General features: G+C 41.2%; 1 long non-coding RNA gene across 1 annotated transcript; it reads right to left on the bottom strand.

Annotated features, from left to right (window-relative positions):
- Nucleotides 1-7,942: 7,942 nt before the first annotated feature.
- On the bottom strand, nt 7,943-13,331 carry LOC119718848. The gene is made up of 3 exons (XR_005269853.1): nt 13,235-13,331; nt 11,900-12,045; nt 7,943-9,732 (listed from the first exon to the last, which is right to left on the bottom strand). It is a non-coding gene; the product is annotated as an uncharacterized LOC119718848 (long non-coding RNA).
- Between the last annotated feature and the right edge of the window lie 1,941 nt (nt 13,332-15,272).

Here is a 15,272-nt window from a genome sequence, read left to right as displayed (position 1 = left end):
AAAAATACACAAACTAAACAGAAGATTTAGACAATATATTGTTGTTCTCTCCCTCAACAGTGTCTTGTATCAACACGGAGAAAAAGTTGGCGATAGGATGCAGTCCCAGTCCAAACATACCATTTTTCTCACTTTTTGCTCGAAAACGATAGTCCTGGTTGACAAACTATCTCAAAAATTGAGTAATGCATTAAATTGAACGGTGGCCAGGTAATTTATCATGAAAAATAGGCAAACTAGACAGAAGATTTAGACAAAATATTGTTGTTCTCTTCCTCAACAGTGTCTTATATCAACACGGAGAAAAACTTGGAGATAGGATGCAGTCCCAGTCCAAACATACTATTTTTCTCACTTTTTGCTCGAAAACGATAGTCCCCGACGACAAACTTTCTCAAAAATTAAGTAACGCATTAAATTGAACGGTGGCCTGGTGATTTATCATAAAAAAATAGACAAACAAGACAGAAGATTTAGACAAAATATTATTTTTCTCTCCCTCAACAGTGTCTGGTGTCGACGCAGAGAAAAAGTTGGCGATAGGATGCAGTCCCAGTCCAAACATACTACTTTCCTCACTTTTAGCTCGAAAACGATAGTCGTTGACGACAAACTATCTCAAAAATTAAGTAATGCATTAAATTGAACGGTGGCCAGGTGATTTATCATGAAAAATACACAAACTAGACAGAAGATTTAGACAAAATATTGTTGTTCTCTTCCTCAACAGTGTCTTGTATCAACACGGAGAAAAAGTTGGCGATAGGATGCAGTCCCAGTCCAAACATACCATTTTTCTCACTTTTTGCTCGAAAACGATAGTCCTGGTTGACACACTATCTCAAAAATTGAGTAATGCATTAAATTGAACGGTGGCCAGGTAATTTACCATGAAAATTAGACAAACTAGACAGAAGATTTAGACAAAATATTGTTTTTCTCTCCCTCAACAGTGTCTAGTGTCAACGCAGAGAAAAAGTTGGCGATAGGATGCAGTCCCAGTCCAAACATACTATTTTCTCACTTTTTGCTCGAAAACGATAGTCCTTGACGACACACTATCTCAAAAATTAAGTAATGAATTAAATTGAACGGTGGCCAGGTGATTTATCATGAAAAATAGACAAACTAGACAGAAGATTTAGACAAAATATTGTTTTTCTCTCCCTCAACAGTATCTTGTGTCAACGCAGAGAAAAACTTGGCGATAGGATGCAGTCCCAGTCCAAACATACTATTTTCCTCACTTTTAGCTCGAACACGATAGTCCTTGACGACAAACTATCTCAAAAATTAAGTAATGCATTAAGTTGAACGGTGGCCAGGTGATTTATCATGAAAAATACACAAACTAAACAGAAGATTTAGACAATATATTGTTGTTCTCTCCCTCAACAGTGTCTTGTATCAACACGGAGAAAAAGTTGGCGATAGGATGCAGTCCCAGTCCAAACATACCATTTTTCTCACTTTTTGCTCGAAAACGATAGTCCTGGTTGACAAACTATCTCAAAAATTGAGTAATGCATTAAATTGAACGGTGGCCAGGTAATTTATCATGAAAAATAGGCAAACTAGACAGAAGATTTAGACAAAATATTGTTTTTCTCTTCCTGAACAGTGTCTTGTATCAACACGGAGAAAAAGTTGGCGATAGGATGCAGTCCCAGCCCAAACATACTATTTTTCTCACTTTTTTGCTCGAAAACGATAGTCCTTGACGACAAACTATCTCAAAAATTAAGTAATGCATTAAATTGAACGGTGGCCAGGTGATTTGTCATGAAAAATACACAAACTAGACAGAAGATTTAGACAAAATATTGTTGTTCTCTTCCTCAACAGTGTCTTGTATCAACACGGAGAAAAAGTTGGCGATAGGATGCAGTCCCAGTCCAAACATACTATTTTCCTTAGTTTTTGCTCGAAAACGATAGTCCTTGACGACAAACTATCTCAAAAATTAAGTAATGCATTAATTTGAACGGTGGCCAGGTGATTTATCATGAAAAATACACAAACTAGACAGAAGATTTAAACAAAATATTGTTTTTCTCTCCCTCAACAGTATCTTGTGTCAACGCAGAGAAAAACTTGGAGATAGGATGCAGTCCCAGTCCAAACATACTATTTTACTCACTTTTTGCTCGAAAACGATAGTCCTGGTCGACAAACTATCTCAAAAATTAAGTAATGCATAAAATTGAACAGTGGCCAGGTGATTTATCATGAAAAAAAGAAAAACTAGACAGAAGATTTAGACAAAATATTGTTGTTCTCTTCCTCAACAGTGTCTTATATCAACACGGAGAAAAACTTGGCGATAGGATGCAGTCCCAGTCCAAACATACTATTTTCCTCACTTTTAGCTCGAACACGATAGTCCTTGACGACAAACTATCTCAAAAATTAAGTAATGCATTAAATTGAACGGTGGCCAGGTGATTTATCATGAAAAATACACAAACTAAACAGAAGATTTAGACAATATATTGTTGTTCTCTCCCTCAACAGTGTCTTGTATCAACACGGAGAAAAAGTTGGCGATAGGATGCAGTCCCAGTCCAAACATACCATTTTTCTCACTTTTTGCTCGAAAACGATAGTCCTGGTTGACAAACTATCTCAAAAATTGAGTAATGCATTAAATTGAACGGTGGCCAGGTAATTTATCATGAAAAATAGGCAAACTAGACAGAAGATTTAGACAAAATATTGTTTTTCTCTTCCTGAACAGTGTCTTGTATCAACACGGAGAAAAAGTTGGCGATAGGATACAGTCCCAGCCCAAACATACTATTTTTCTCACTTTTTTGCTCGAAAACGATAGTCCTTGACGACAAACTATCTCAAAAATTAAGTAATGCATTAAATTGAACGGTGGCCAGGTGATTTGTCATGAAAAATACACAAACTAGACAGAAGATTTAGACAAAATATTGTTGTTCCCTTCCTCAACAGTGTCTTGTATCAACACGGAGAAAAAGTTGGCGATAGGATGCAGTCCCAGTCCAAACATACTATTTTCCTTAGTTTTTGCTCGAAAACGATAGTCGTTGACGACAAACTATCTCAAAAATTAAGTAATGCATTAATTTGAACGGTGGCCAGGTGATTTATCATGAAAAATAGACAAACTAGACAGAAGATTTAAACAAAATATTGTTTTTCTCTCCCTCAACAGTATCTTGTGTCAACGCAGAGAAAAACTTGGAGATAGGATGCAGTCCCAGTCCAAACATACTATTTTCCTTAGTTTTTGCTCGAAAACGATAGTCGTTGACGACAAACTATCTCAAAAATTAAGTAATGCATTAAATTGAACAGTGGCCAGGTGATTTATCATGAAAAATAGAAAAACTAGACAGAAGATTTAGACAAAATATTGTTGTTCTCTTCCTCAACAGTGTCTTATATCAACACGGAGAAAAACTTGGCGATAGGATGCAGTCCCAGTCCAAACATACTATTTTCCTCACACTTTGCTCGAAAACGATAGTCGTTGACGACAAACTTTCTCAAAAATTAAGTAAAGCATTAAATTGAACGGTGGCCAGGTGATTTATCATGAAAAACAGACAAACTAGACAGAAGATTTAGACAAAATATTGTTTTTCTCTCCCTCAACAGTATCTTGTGTCAACGCAGAGAAAAACTTGGAGATAGGATGCAGTCCCAGTCCAAACATACTATTTTACTCACTTTTTGCTCGAAAACGATAGTCCTTGTCGACAAATTATCTCAAAAATTAAGTAATGCATAAAATTGAACAGTGGCCAGGTGATTTATCATGAAAAATAGAAAAACTAGACAGAAGATTTAGACAAATTTTTTTTTTCTCCCTCAACAGTGTCTTGTGTCAACGCAGAAAAAAAACTAGGCGATAGGATGGTTCGGGCAATATATCAAGGAATACTGAATGAATTAACTCATTATTTCGTTTGGTAATTGTTCATAATGTGTCACGGTCGCCAATTTCATTTCAAGAGAACTTTTCAACCAACAAAAATAATATGACCGAAACAACTTAGTGTTTTAACCGTTAAAAAATACTCTCCGAGGTTCGGGTAGCGGTTTACTGATTGTATTGAATCGAAATTCCGTCCAATAACTCTTCATAATGTATCACATTCAGGAGGATTTTTCAATCAATATTTTCAATCATTGGGGTTCGTCCAACAGGAAAGCACTTGAGATCGAAACAATTAGGCCTAAGTGTTTTAAACGTGAAAATAAAATCTGAATGGAAGCAACCTTGATGGCAAAAAAAGTCACACTCCTTTTTACGAGCAATATCGACATTTGATGGTCGCCTCTAGCGGTACCTACCTCTGGGGCGACTATTGATGGTCGCCTCTAGCGGTACGTACCCCTGTGGGCGACTATTGATGGTCTTCTCTAGCGGTACGTACCTCTAGGGGCGACTATTGATGGTCGCCTCTAGCGGTAACTACTTCTAGGGGCGACTATTGTAGTCGCCTCTAGCGGTACATACCCCTGTGGGCGACTATTGATGGTCGTCTCTAGCGGTACGTACCTCTAGGGGCGACTATTGATGGTCGCCTCTAGCGGTACGTACCTCTAGGGGCGACAATTGATGGTCGCCTCTAGCGGTACCTACCTCTAGGGGCGACTATTGATGGTCGCCTCTAGCGGTACCTACCTCTAGGGGCGACTATTGATGGTCGCCTCTAGCGGTACATACCTCTAGGACCCTTAAGGCATCTTTCTAGCAACTTTCAGGAAATTTCATTTTTTGGCCAAAATTGAAAAAAATGCAAGGGGTTAGCCTTACATTTTTCGTCAAAATCGGCCAAAAACGGACTTTTCTCAAAACAAGGAAAAAAGTCATCTGAATGCAAGAGGACCATCAAACAATCCTCTAACACACACAATTTTGAAGATTTGGGCCAAATTAGTCAATTTTTGGAGGAAAAAAGGTAATTTTTTGAGCGATTTAACCTTAATTATTCGACAGAATTTCCCCTTTAATAGCACAACTGTCTAGCAATCGATTGAGAATGCGTTCTAGGACCCTTACGGCATCTTTCTAGCAACTTTCAAGAAATTTCATTTTTTGGCCGAAATTGAAAAAAAATGCAAGGGGTTAGCCTTACATTTTTCGTCAAAATCGGCAAAAATGGACTTTTCTCAAAACAAAGCAGCAATTCATCTGAATGCAAGAGGACCAGTCAATCAATCCTCTAACACACATAATTTTGAAGATTTGGGCCCAAATCGTCAATTTTTGGAGAAAAAAAAAATTTGAGCGATTTAACCTTATTTTTCGACAGAATTTCCCCTTTAATAGCACAACTGTCTAGCAATCGATTGAGAATGTGTTCTAGGACCCTTAAGGCATCTTTCTAGCAACTTTCAGGAAATTTCATTTTTTGGCCAAAATTGAAAAACATGCAAGGCGTTTGGCCCCCCAAAAAAGTCTCCGGTTTCTGGTATGGAGCTTGCCCAAAAAGTGGTGCAGCGACGCGGCTTTTTTTTTTTTTTACCTGTCTTTTTTGCTTCGAATGTCGGCTGATGACTGCAAATGGTGCCCGACTAAACTTAGTGCAAATATATGGGAGTCCGGAGAGGCCACATAAAGCTTATTCTCGATCATAACCCCATCTAAAAACACGTTAAAATTGTGCAGCAGCAGGATTCCAGTCAAACCAGTGAGTTTGGCTGTTTTTAGACATCATCTTTTATTGAAAAAAAAACTTTTTCATTTTGCCGACGCGCATGGCTATGGCGACGCGAGCGCATACCAGAAACCGGAGACTTTTTTTTTGGCCTTAGCCTTACATTTTTCGTCAAAATCGGCCAAAAACGGACTTTTCTCAAAACAAGGAAGAAAGTCATCTGAATGCAAGAGGACCATCAAACAATCCACTAACACACATAATTTTGAAGATTTTGGCCAAATTAGTCAATTTTTGGAGAAAAAAAAGGTAATTTTTGGAGCGATTTAACCTTAATTATTCGACAGAATTTCCCCTTTAATAGCACAACTGTCTAGCAATCGATTGAGAATGTGTTCTAGGACCCTTACGGCATCTTTCTAGCAACTTTCAGGAAATTTCATTCTTTGGCCAAAATTGAAAAAAATGCAAGGGGTTAGCCTTACATTTTTCGTCAAAATCGGCAAAAATGGACTTTTCTCAAAACAAGGCAGAAATTCATCTGAATGCAAGAAGACCATCAATCAATCCTGTAACACACATAATTTTGAAGATTTGGGCCAAAATCGTCAATTTTTGGAGAAAAAATAATTTTTTTTTGAGCGATTTTATAGTACAACTGTTTAGCAATCGATTGAGAATGTGTTCTAGGACCCTTAAGGCATCTTTCTAGCAACTTTCAGGAAATTTCATTTTTTGGCCAAAATTGCAAAAAATGCAAGGGGTTAGCCTTACATTTTTCGTCAAAATCGGCCAAAAACGGATTTTTCTCAAAACAAGGAAGAAAGTCATCTGAATGCAAGAAGACCATCAATCAATCCTGTAACACACATAATTTTGAAGTTTGGGCCAAAATCGTCAATTTTTGGAGAAAAAATTATAATTTTTTGAGCGATTTAACCTTAATTTTTCCACAGAATTTCATCTTTACGTACCTCTAGGGGCGACTATTGATGGTCGCCTCTAGCGGCAAATACTTCTAGGGGCGACTATTGATGGTCGCCTCTAGCGGTACGTACCTCTACGGGCGACTATTGATGGTCGCCTCTAGCGGTACCTACTTCTAGGGGTGACTATTGATGGTTGCCTCTAGCGGTACGTACCTCTAGGGGCGACGATTGCAGAAATTCATCGGAATGCAAGAGGACCATCAATCAATACGCTATTAATTTTGAAGATTTGGGCACAAAGCGTCAAATTTTTTGAGAAAAAAGGGTATTTTTTTGAGCGATTTAACCTGAATTTTTCGACAGAATTTCCCCTTTAATAGCACAACTGTCCAGCAGTCGATTTGGAATGCGTTCTAGGACCCATAGGGCATCTTTCTAGCAACTTTCAAGAAATTTCATTTTTTTGGCCAAAATTGAAAAAAAATGCAAGGGGTTAGCCTTACATTTTTCGTCAAAATCGGCAAAAATGGACTTTTTTCAAAACAAAGCAGCAATTCATCTGAATGCAAGAGGACCAGTCAATCAATCCTCTAACACACATAATTTTGAAGATTTGGGCCCAAATCGTCAATTTTTGGAGAAATTTTTTTTTTTTTAGCGATTTAACCTTATTTTTCGACAGAATTTCCCCTTTAATAGCACAACTGTCCAGCAATCGATTTGGAATTCGTTCTAGGACCCTTAAGGCATCTTTCTAGCAACTTTCAGGGTATTTCATTTTTTGGCCAAAATTGAAAAAAATGCAAGGGGTTAGACTTACATTTTTCGTCAATTTTTTTTTGGGCCGATTTTATCTTATTTTTTCCACAGAATTTCATCTCTACGTACCTCTAGGGGCGACTATTGATGGTCGCCTCTAGCGGCAAATACTTCTAGGGGCGACTATTGATGGTCGCCTTTAGCGGTACCTACCTCTAGGGGCGACTATTGATGGTCGCCTCTAGCGGTACCTACTTCTAGGGGCGACAATTGATGGTCGCCTCTAGCGGTACGTACCTCTAGGCGCGACGATTGCAGAAATTCATCTGAATGCAAGAGGACCATCAATCAATACTCTATAAGTATAAGATTTTCGATGCAATGTTCGGTTGAGAAGCACATGGGTCTAGAAATTTTGTTGGAATGTGTTTAAAGGTCCTCTAAGCATCTTCTTTTCTGCAAGTTTAAAGCAATTTCGTTTCCGTTTTTGCCAAAATCGAAGGAAAAAAATCAAGGACCCAGCCTGAGGCCTACAGTAACATTTAAATGTAAAAAACTGACTTTTCTCTTAACAACAAGTATGTACACCTGATAAATACAAGAATCACAACAGTGTTCATATTCGTTTGCCTCAGTACTCTGGGCATTTATTCCAGCCGATACATTTATTCTGATACATGTGTAATTGAAACGTTTTACATCACATCCACGGATGAACAAAAGCTATTCGTTACAACTGACTGTAAAACAGTATACATTCGTGTTCAATCAAAGATCAAATCTGATTCTTTTCGTTTGAAAAAAGATAGGTAAAACAATCACATAAATTCACATCAGCTGTTGTGTACATACAATGTATATACAAGTACAGGGATTTCAGAAATACACTGTAATTTTGAAGTTTACCTTGGGCAAATACAAATGTATACGAAACTATCTTGCAATTTAGAACATTGAAATTTTGTTTGAAAAATATTACTTTTGCACTTATTTCTATAACTACAGGTACTTGATTACTGAAAATGGGGTAGCAAAGTGAATATTATTTTAATATACGGTGTTCTGTTTATGAAATCAGCAATTTATGGACACACAATTCAGTCTAGATTTCTTTTCAATATTTCTATTCTGCAACAATTACAATTGTGACATACACCTGCTCGCCCAAATTTCAAGTGAAATCTGACATTAAATACAGGGGCAATTCCACGGTAACTTTAATTGCTTTGAGACGTACAGATGCGTCTCACAACTTGATATATTGGTTTCAACAGTCAGACTTTTGTGTTATGTCAACACTGTAACACAGTCTGTTTGAATAAATGAAAACGAATTGGAAAGCTTTTCCGGGCGGGTTGGCAATGGTTTTATATTTGTAGGCCTATGTAACTTTCGTTACATAAAAAGGACATTGTAATACATTGCATTCAATCAAAACACTTATTTAGCATGGAATTTCAACCTCTCCCTCTGAACAAAAAAAAACAATAACAGTTACGTTTTGCGTGTTAAAACAAGGGGCTACATGTTCACCAAAATCCATGATTTTAGCCCTCCAAAAAGCAGATTTTTTTTGTGGACCAAAAATCACACTTAACTACATGCCATCCAACTGACATACAACTCCAATGAAAGATTTTGATGTCCTCCAACATTTGATGTTTTCAAACCTGTGTCAACCCCAAGATTGTCTAGTGTGAAAAGGGCTCAACATGGGGGACCTTACCTCTGGGATCTGACTAAATTCAAATCTTTGACATTGGGATTGGTTTATCATGTTGACATGTTCATCGTCTGGTTTCTGTTGCTACAACCCAGTCATCGGTTCGAAAGCGGCATTGGTGGCAATCATGCTCCCTGTGTTGTTGGTGGGCGTAAGAGTGCAGGACAAGTCAAGGGGTACAGACCCTTCTCGGGAACATTTTCACAATTTCTATCAATGTCGCGGTGACGTTTTTACTTGAAACATTTTCTGAAGCCAGCCGTCTTTCCGGCGATCTGAGATCCAAAGTCTGAATGTCACTGCCGCTGTGTCTGTTTCCAACAGCTCCCCTGATTGGCTGCTGGGAAAGCTGACTGCAACTTCTGGTCATCCTCATTGGCTGAGCTGATGATTTCAATGGACCAATCACAGTGGAGCTTGCTGGCACGGGTTGCTCCATTATAGCCATGGGTGGGTTTGGGATGGTACACACAGCTGCGTTGCTTGTTTTCTGCTGTCTGAAAGTCAGATTTCAGAGGCAACGCTTGTTGTAGTCGCTGAGCCTGTAGCAACTCCAGCTGCAGGCGTAGCAATGCTGCTGCTGCAGCAAGATGCATTTATGGATGTCCGTAGGAGACTCCATAGCTCCTGAAGAACTGACGACACCTACAGTCAGTGAGGACTGAAGGAGTGATGGTGGAACCTAGACAGAAATTTAAAAAAATGCTAAAAGTTAAATTAAACAGGTTTTTTAATTGGCTTGAGAAATTGGCTTGGCAGGGAAGTTTGGGTAGAACAGGCAGGGCTGTTTCAAGGGAGTAACAGGCAGGGCTGTTTCAAGGGAGTAACAGGCAGGGCTGTTCAAGGGAGTAACACGCAGGGCTGTTTCAAGGGAGTAACAGGCAGGGCTGTTTCAAGGGAGTAACAGGCAGGGTGGTTTGGGGCAGTACAGGGAGTAACAGGTTGGGTGGTTTGGGGCAGTACAGGGAGCAAAGGCAGGGCGGGTTGTGGCGGCATGGTTTGGGGCAGTACAGAGAGTAACAGGCAGGGTGGTTTGGGGCAGTACAAGGAGTAACAGGCTGGGTGGTTTGGGGCAGTAAAGGGAGCAAAGGCAGGGCGGTTTGGGGCGGCACAGCGATTAACAAGCAGGGTGGTTTGGGGCAGTACAGAGAGCAACAAGCAGGGTGGTTTGGGGCAGTACAGAGAGCAACAGGCAGGGTGGTTTGGGGCAGTACAGGGAGTAACAGGTTGGGTGGTTTGGGGCAGTACAGGGAGCAAAGGCAGGGCGGGTTGTGGCGGCACAGCGATTAACAGGCAGGGTGGTTTGGGGCAGTGCAGGGAGCAACAAGCAGGGTGGTTTGGGGCAGTACAGAGAGTAACAGGCAGGGTGGTTTGGGGCAGTACAAGGAGTAACAGGCTGGGTGGTTTGGGGCAGTACAGGGAGCAAAGGCAGGGCGGTTTGGGGCGGCACAGCGATTAACAAGCAGGGTGGTTTGGGGCAGTTCAGAGAGCAACAAGCAGGGTGGTTTGGGGCAGTACTGAGAGCAACAGGCAGGGTGGTTTGGGGCAATACAGAGAGTAACAGGCAGGGTGGTTTGGGGCAATACAGAGAGCAACAGGCAGGGTGGTTTGGGGCAGTACAGAGAGTATCAGGCAGGGTGGTTTGGGGCAGTACAGAGAGAAACAAGCAGGGTGGTTTGGGGCAGTACAGAGAGCAACAGGCAGGGTGGTTTGGGGCAGTACAGAGAGTAACAGGCAGGGTGGTATGGAGCAGTACAGAGAGTAACAGGCAGGGTGGTTTGGGGCACTACAGAGAGCAACAGGCAGGGTGGTTTGGGGCAATACAGAGAGCAACAGGCAGGGTGGTTTGGGGCAGTACAAAGAGTAACAGGCAGGGTGGTTTGGGGCATTACAGAGAGAAACAAGCAGGGTGGTTTGGGGCAGTACACAGAGCAACAGGCAGGGTGGTTTGGGGCAGTTAGGAGAGCAACAGGCAGGGTGGTTAGGGGCAGTACAGAGAGTAACAGGCAGGGTGGTTTGGGGCATTACAGAGAGAAACAAGCAGGGTGGTTTGGGGCAGTACACAGAGCAACAGGCAGGGTGGTTTGGGGCAGTACAGAGAGTAACAGGCAGGGTGGTTTGGGGCAATACAGAGAGCAACAGGCAGGGTGGTTTGGGGCAGTACAGAGAGTATCAGGCAGGGTGGTTTTGGGCAGTACAGAGAGAAACAAGCAGGGTGGTTTGGGGCAGTACAGAGAGCAACAGGCAGGGTGGTTTGGGGCAGTACAGAGAGTAACAGGCAGGGTGGTTTGGAGCAGTACAGAGAGTAACAGGCAGGGTGGTTTGGGGCAATACAGAGAGCAACAGGCAGGGTGGTTTGGGGCAATACAGAGAGCAACAGGCAGGGTGGTTTGGGGCAGTACAGAGAGCAACAGGCAGGGTGGTTTGGGGCAGTACAGAGAGTAACAGGTAGGGTGGTTTGGGGCAATACAGAGAGCAACAGGCAGGGTGGTTAGGGGCAGTACAGAGAGTAACAGGCAGGGTGGTTTGGGGCGATACAGAGAGCAACAGGCAGGGTGGTTTGGGGCAGTACAGAGAGTAACAGGCAGGGTGGTTTGTTCATCCCGCTAATAATGCTAACTCATGGGACTGTGATTTTCTCCACTTAAGAACACTAAAAAGAAAAAAAACAACTACAAACAATTTAAAAAGAAAATGACCAAAAAAACTAATAAAGTAAGATCAAGCAAGTGCAGTTCTTGGACTGAAAATATTCAAAGTGGTAAAAAAAATATAATATGGATATTTCAGAGGTTCTTTTTAAAAACCACTATTAAACCCACAATTCTGGATAACGTGCCAGTCTATACCTCTCTTTTTCAATTCTTCCGATGGTGACAGGAAGAGAAGCGAGTGGACAGCATCTGTTGGTTGCCCTGGCGATGACATCAAGCAACGGATGAGCAACATTAGGAAACATCCTCAGCAGATGAAAGATGCGATTCTTCACCAACAGCTGTCCAAAGAAATATTTGGGGATCACATAAATAACTACACATCAACAGAAATGTTGAGTGCAAGTAGAAATTGAAAACTTGTGTTAAAGGTAGTACAGTGGAACGCCGCTACAACAAACATCCCGGGATCCATAGAAAGTGTTTGTAATGACGATCGTTCGGTATAGTGATTTTGAATCAACAGTTCACTCTTTTGACCAATAGTGAACTGGCATTTCTCAAATACTGCGGCTACACGAGGAGTCGTCACGAAACTTTAGCAACTGGTGGTTTTCCCTTTTACTCCTTGGGGAAATAATAGCGATCTATCGCTCTCCGACATTCAAACATGATGTAACCTTGGGTGGTTTGATGTTCAGGAATTAAAAGTGACCCAAATAGCATTTAATAATCCGTAGCTTTTGTACATTAAAACCGGGAGCCACGGATGATGTTCACTATAGCCGAATGTTCGGTTTAGCGGTGTTCATTATAGCAGCGTTCCACTGTATATACAACATTTGCAAACATAAAAAACCAAAACTACCAAATTATGGTGAACTACCTTACCTGACTGTGACTGAATAGTCTCAAGCATCCTGTGAAATCATGGCACCTCGTGTGCTGTCATTTTCAAGACAAGTGGAATTTTGGTAACGATTCCAACGATGGTTAGCCGAACCATCGTTAGATAAAACTGACTTTTTTCAAATACTGCCCCCAGTTTACCAAATTGAGTGAGTCCACATTTTGTTTGCAATCAGTTACACATCAGCAAACAGGTGCAAGCCAGCTAGTCTGGTTCCTTGACCTGACAATTCCCCGACGTCTACAAGTGCTATGTTTTGTCTGAAGTAGGGTCAAGGAACCAGGCTTCAAGAATAGTTTTTTTTCCCTTGATTTTCCCCAGCATCTTTGAACTAAAAATATAAACAGGTCAGTGTATACACTATTTGCTATAAAATACTAACCCCCAAATCCATTCATGTCTGAAAATAAGAGCAAATGTTGTATATGACCTTTAACGTTCATTGTGTATGTGACCCCTTCATTTAGAGCCTTATACATAAAGTATATCATTTACATGCCATATTTAAGTTTAAAAAAAGTGTGTGTGTGTGTGGGGGGGGGGGGGGGGGGGGGGGGGCAAAGGAGCCTCGTCCCCTTCCCCCCCCCCCCCCCCACTTCCAATGCCTTTGATGTCTATACCTGTTCATAGTGCTCCTCAATGTTGGTTATTGACAGATCCACTTCACACAACAGTCCAATCAACAGACGGAATTTCTCAGATGTTGATGCGCATTTAACCTGGGAAGAAATAACAGAAATGATGTGGAAGGGTGTCATTTGCAGGAGTTATGCTAACATGGTCCCCCCCCCAATGTTTGAAAAAAAGTTACAATTAGACAAAGAACCCCAAACCAAGCATTTAATCGGTTTTGTGAACATTATACTACGTGTAAAAAAACAAACCAACATGTTCCACTTTTGATTCTAAATAGCTCTGTTGTTTACCAATGGAATTAAACCAAAATTTCAGATCATGTAAACAAGGCAAGACAAATTATACAAAGCGAGTTTCATCAGCTTTGTGCACGAGGGTGAGATTGAATCGCCATAAGCAGAAAATACTCTCTTTCAGAATCTGCGACTTTTGACTAGGCGCCCTCAATGTCAATACAGCACTGGAGACGGTGGCGGAAGGCACGTGTTGCTGTCGCATGCTTCTGAAGAATGCAAGATCACCCCTGATGTCATTGCACGCCCCCTTGATCGTTTGGCGCAAGACACGATCGAGGAGGTGTGCAATGACATCAGGGGTGATCCTGTATTCCTTAAGAAGCTTTTAGCTGCAGCACGCACCTTCTGCCATCGTCTCCAGTGCTGTATTGACATTCTGAAAGTGAGTATTTTTTTCGTATTGAGTTCAAATCTCCCCCTCTTGCACAAAGCTGATGAAACTCGCTCCATAAAATGTGATGCGTCGTTTACATCAGTGTTGTAGTCGAGGCCACAACCTCCGAGGCCGAGGCCAAGGCCGAGGCCACAACCTCCGAGGCCAAGGCCGAGGCCGAGGCCACAACCGCGAGGCCAAGGCCAAGGCCGAGGCCACCACCTCCGAGGCCAAGGCCGAGGCCAGCTATCAAAACACGTAATAAAATATAAATGACTAACAGGGGTGTGAGTGACCACTGATAAATATAGCTGAAAACTGCTGAAAAAGGTGGTAAAAAGCTGAACTTTGGAATCTCCTGTACTTTTGTACATAGCAAGTGAGGGAAAAAAAGCTAAAATCCAAACCAAAAAAGCTGAAATCAGCTTTAAAGCTGAGATTTCACACCCCTGGACTAAAACAAGGATAAGATTATGTTGGAGTTTCAACATCTTTTTAGTTGAATTCACTGAGTTTTGAAGTGCCTGGCTTACAAATTTACAGCTTGCATTGGGTTTCCTCTTGTAGGGAGTCCGGCGAATTTATTTTTTAAAGAAAGAAATTTTAAGTTTTGTATCACTGAAAGCAAATTACACAACAAAATCAATGGCGTTTGAATCAGGCTCATAGGTGTTTGCCCTTTGGAGATACAACAATTTAAATGGCCAAATTTTGAGTTTCTAATCTGTAAGATTTACATCATTTACTTTTAGCATGTTTTATAAATCTTATTTTCAAAACCCATCAAAATGCTTAATATCATAGGAATCCCCATTAAATAAACAACAACTTGATTTTTGAATCAGGTTTTTACCACTCATAACCAAAAAGTTACGACCCCCCCCCCCCCCCGACCTTCGCACTGTCCAGGCGCGCGCCGAGCAAACACCGCGATGCGACCAGACAATGCCAGACGGCCCGCCGTTATGCACGGGCAAAGCATAGTTCCAATCCCGCTCCACACAACGGGATAAGTGTCGCATTATCACTGTTAATACCGCGGTACCAGACAAAGTCTTGCAATGGCCAATCCCGCTCCAAACAACACGGCAACATGGAACATGCGTGCATGATATCACTCAGTTCATCAAAATGACCATGAATTCTCGGATCATCCGATTTGAATCCAATGGCTTCGAAGAATTTTAAGATCATGGCAAGAGGTAGGGAGTCCAGAGGTTTTTTTGGCCGTATATCTGTAACCACGCAAAATTATTCAATTTCAAACCGTGCTTATACATGTAATAAGTATCAACATGGCTCTAAAATAAAAGTATACGGGTACCACGAGGAATACTGACTCCTATTATTAAA

This window comes from Patiria miniata, unplaced genomic scaffold (genome assembly GCF_015706575.1).
Source record: "Patiria miniata isolate m_02_andy unplaced genomic scaffold, ASM1570657v1 HiC_scaffold_7, whole genome shotgun sequence".
Lineage (NCBI taxonomy): Eukaryota > Metazoa > Echinodermata > Asteroidea > Valvatida > Asterinidae > Patiria > Patiria miniata.
This window is presented reverse-complemented; position numbering and strand designations above follow the sequence as displayed.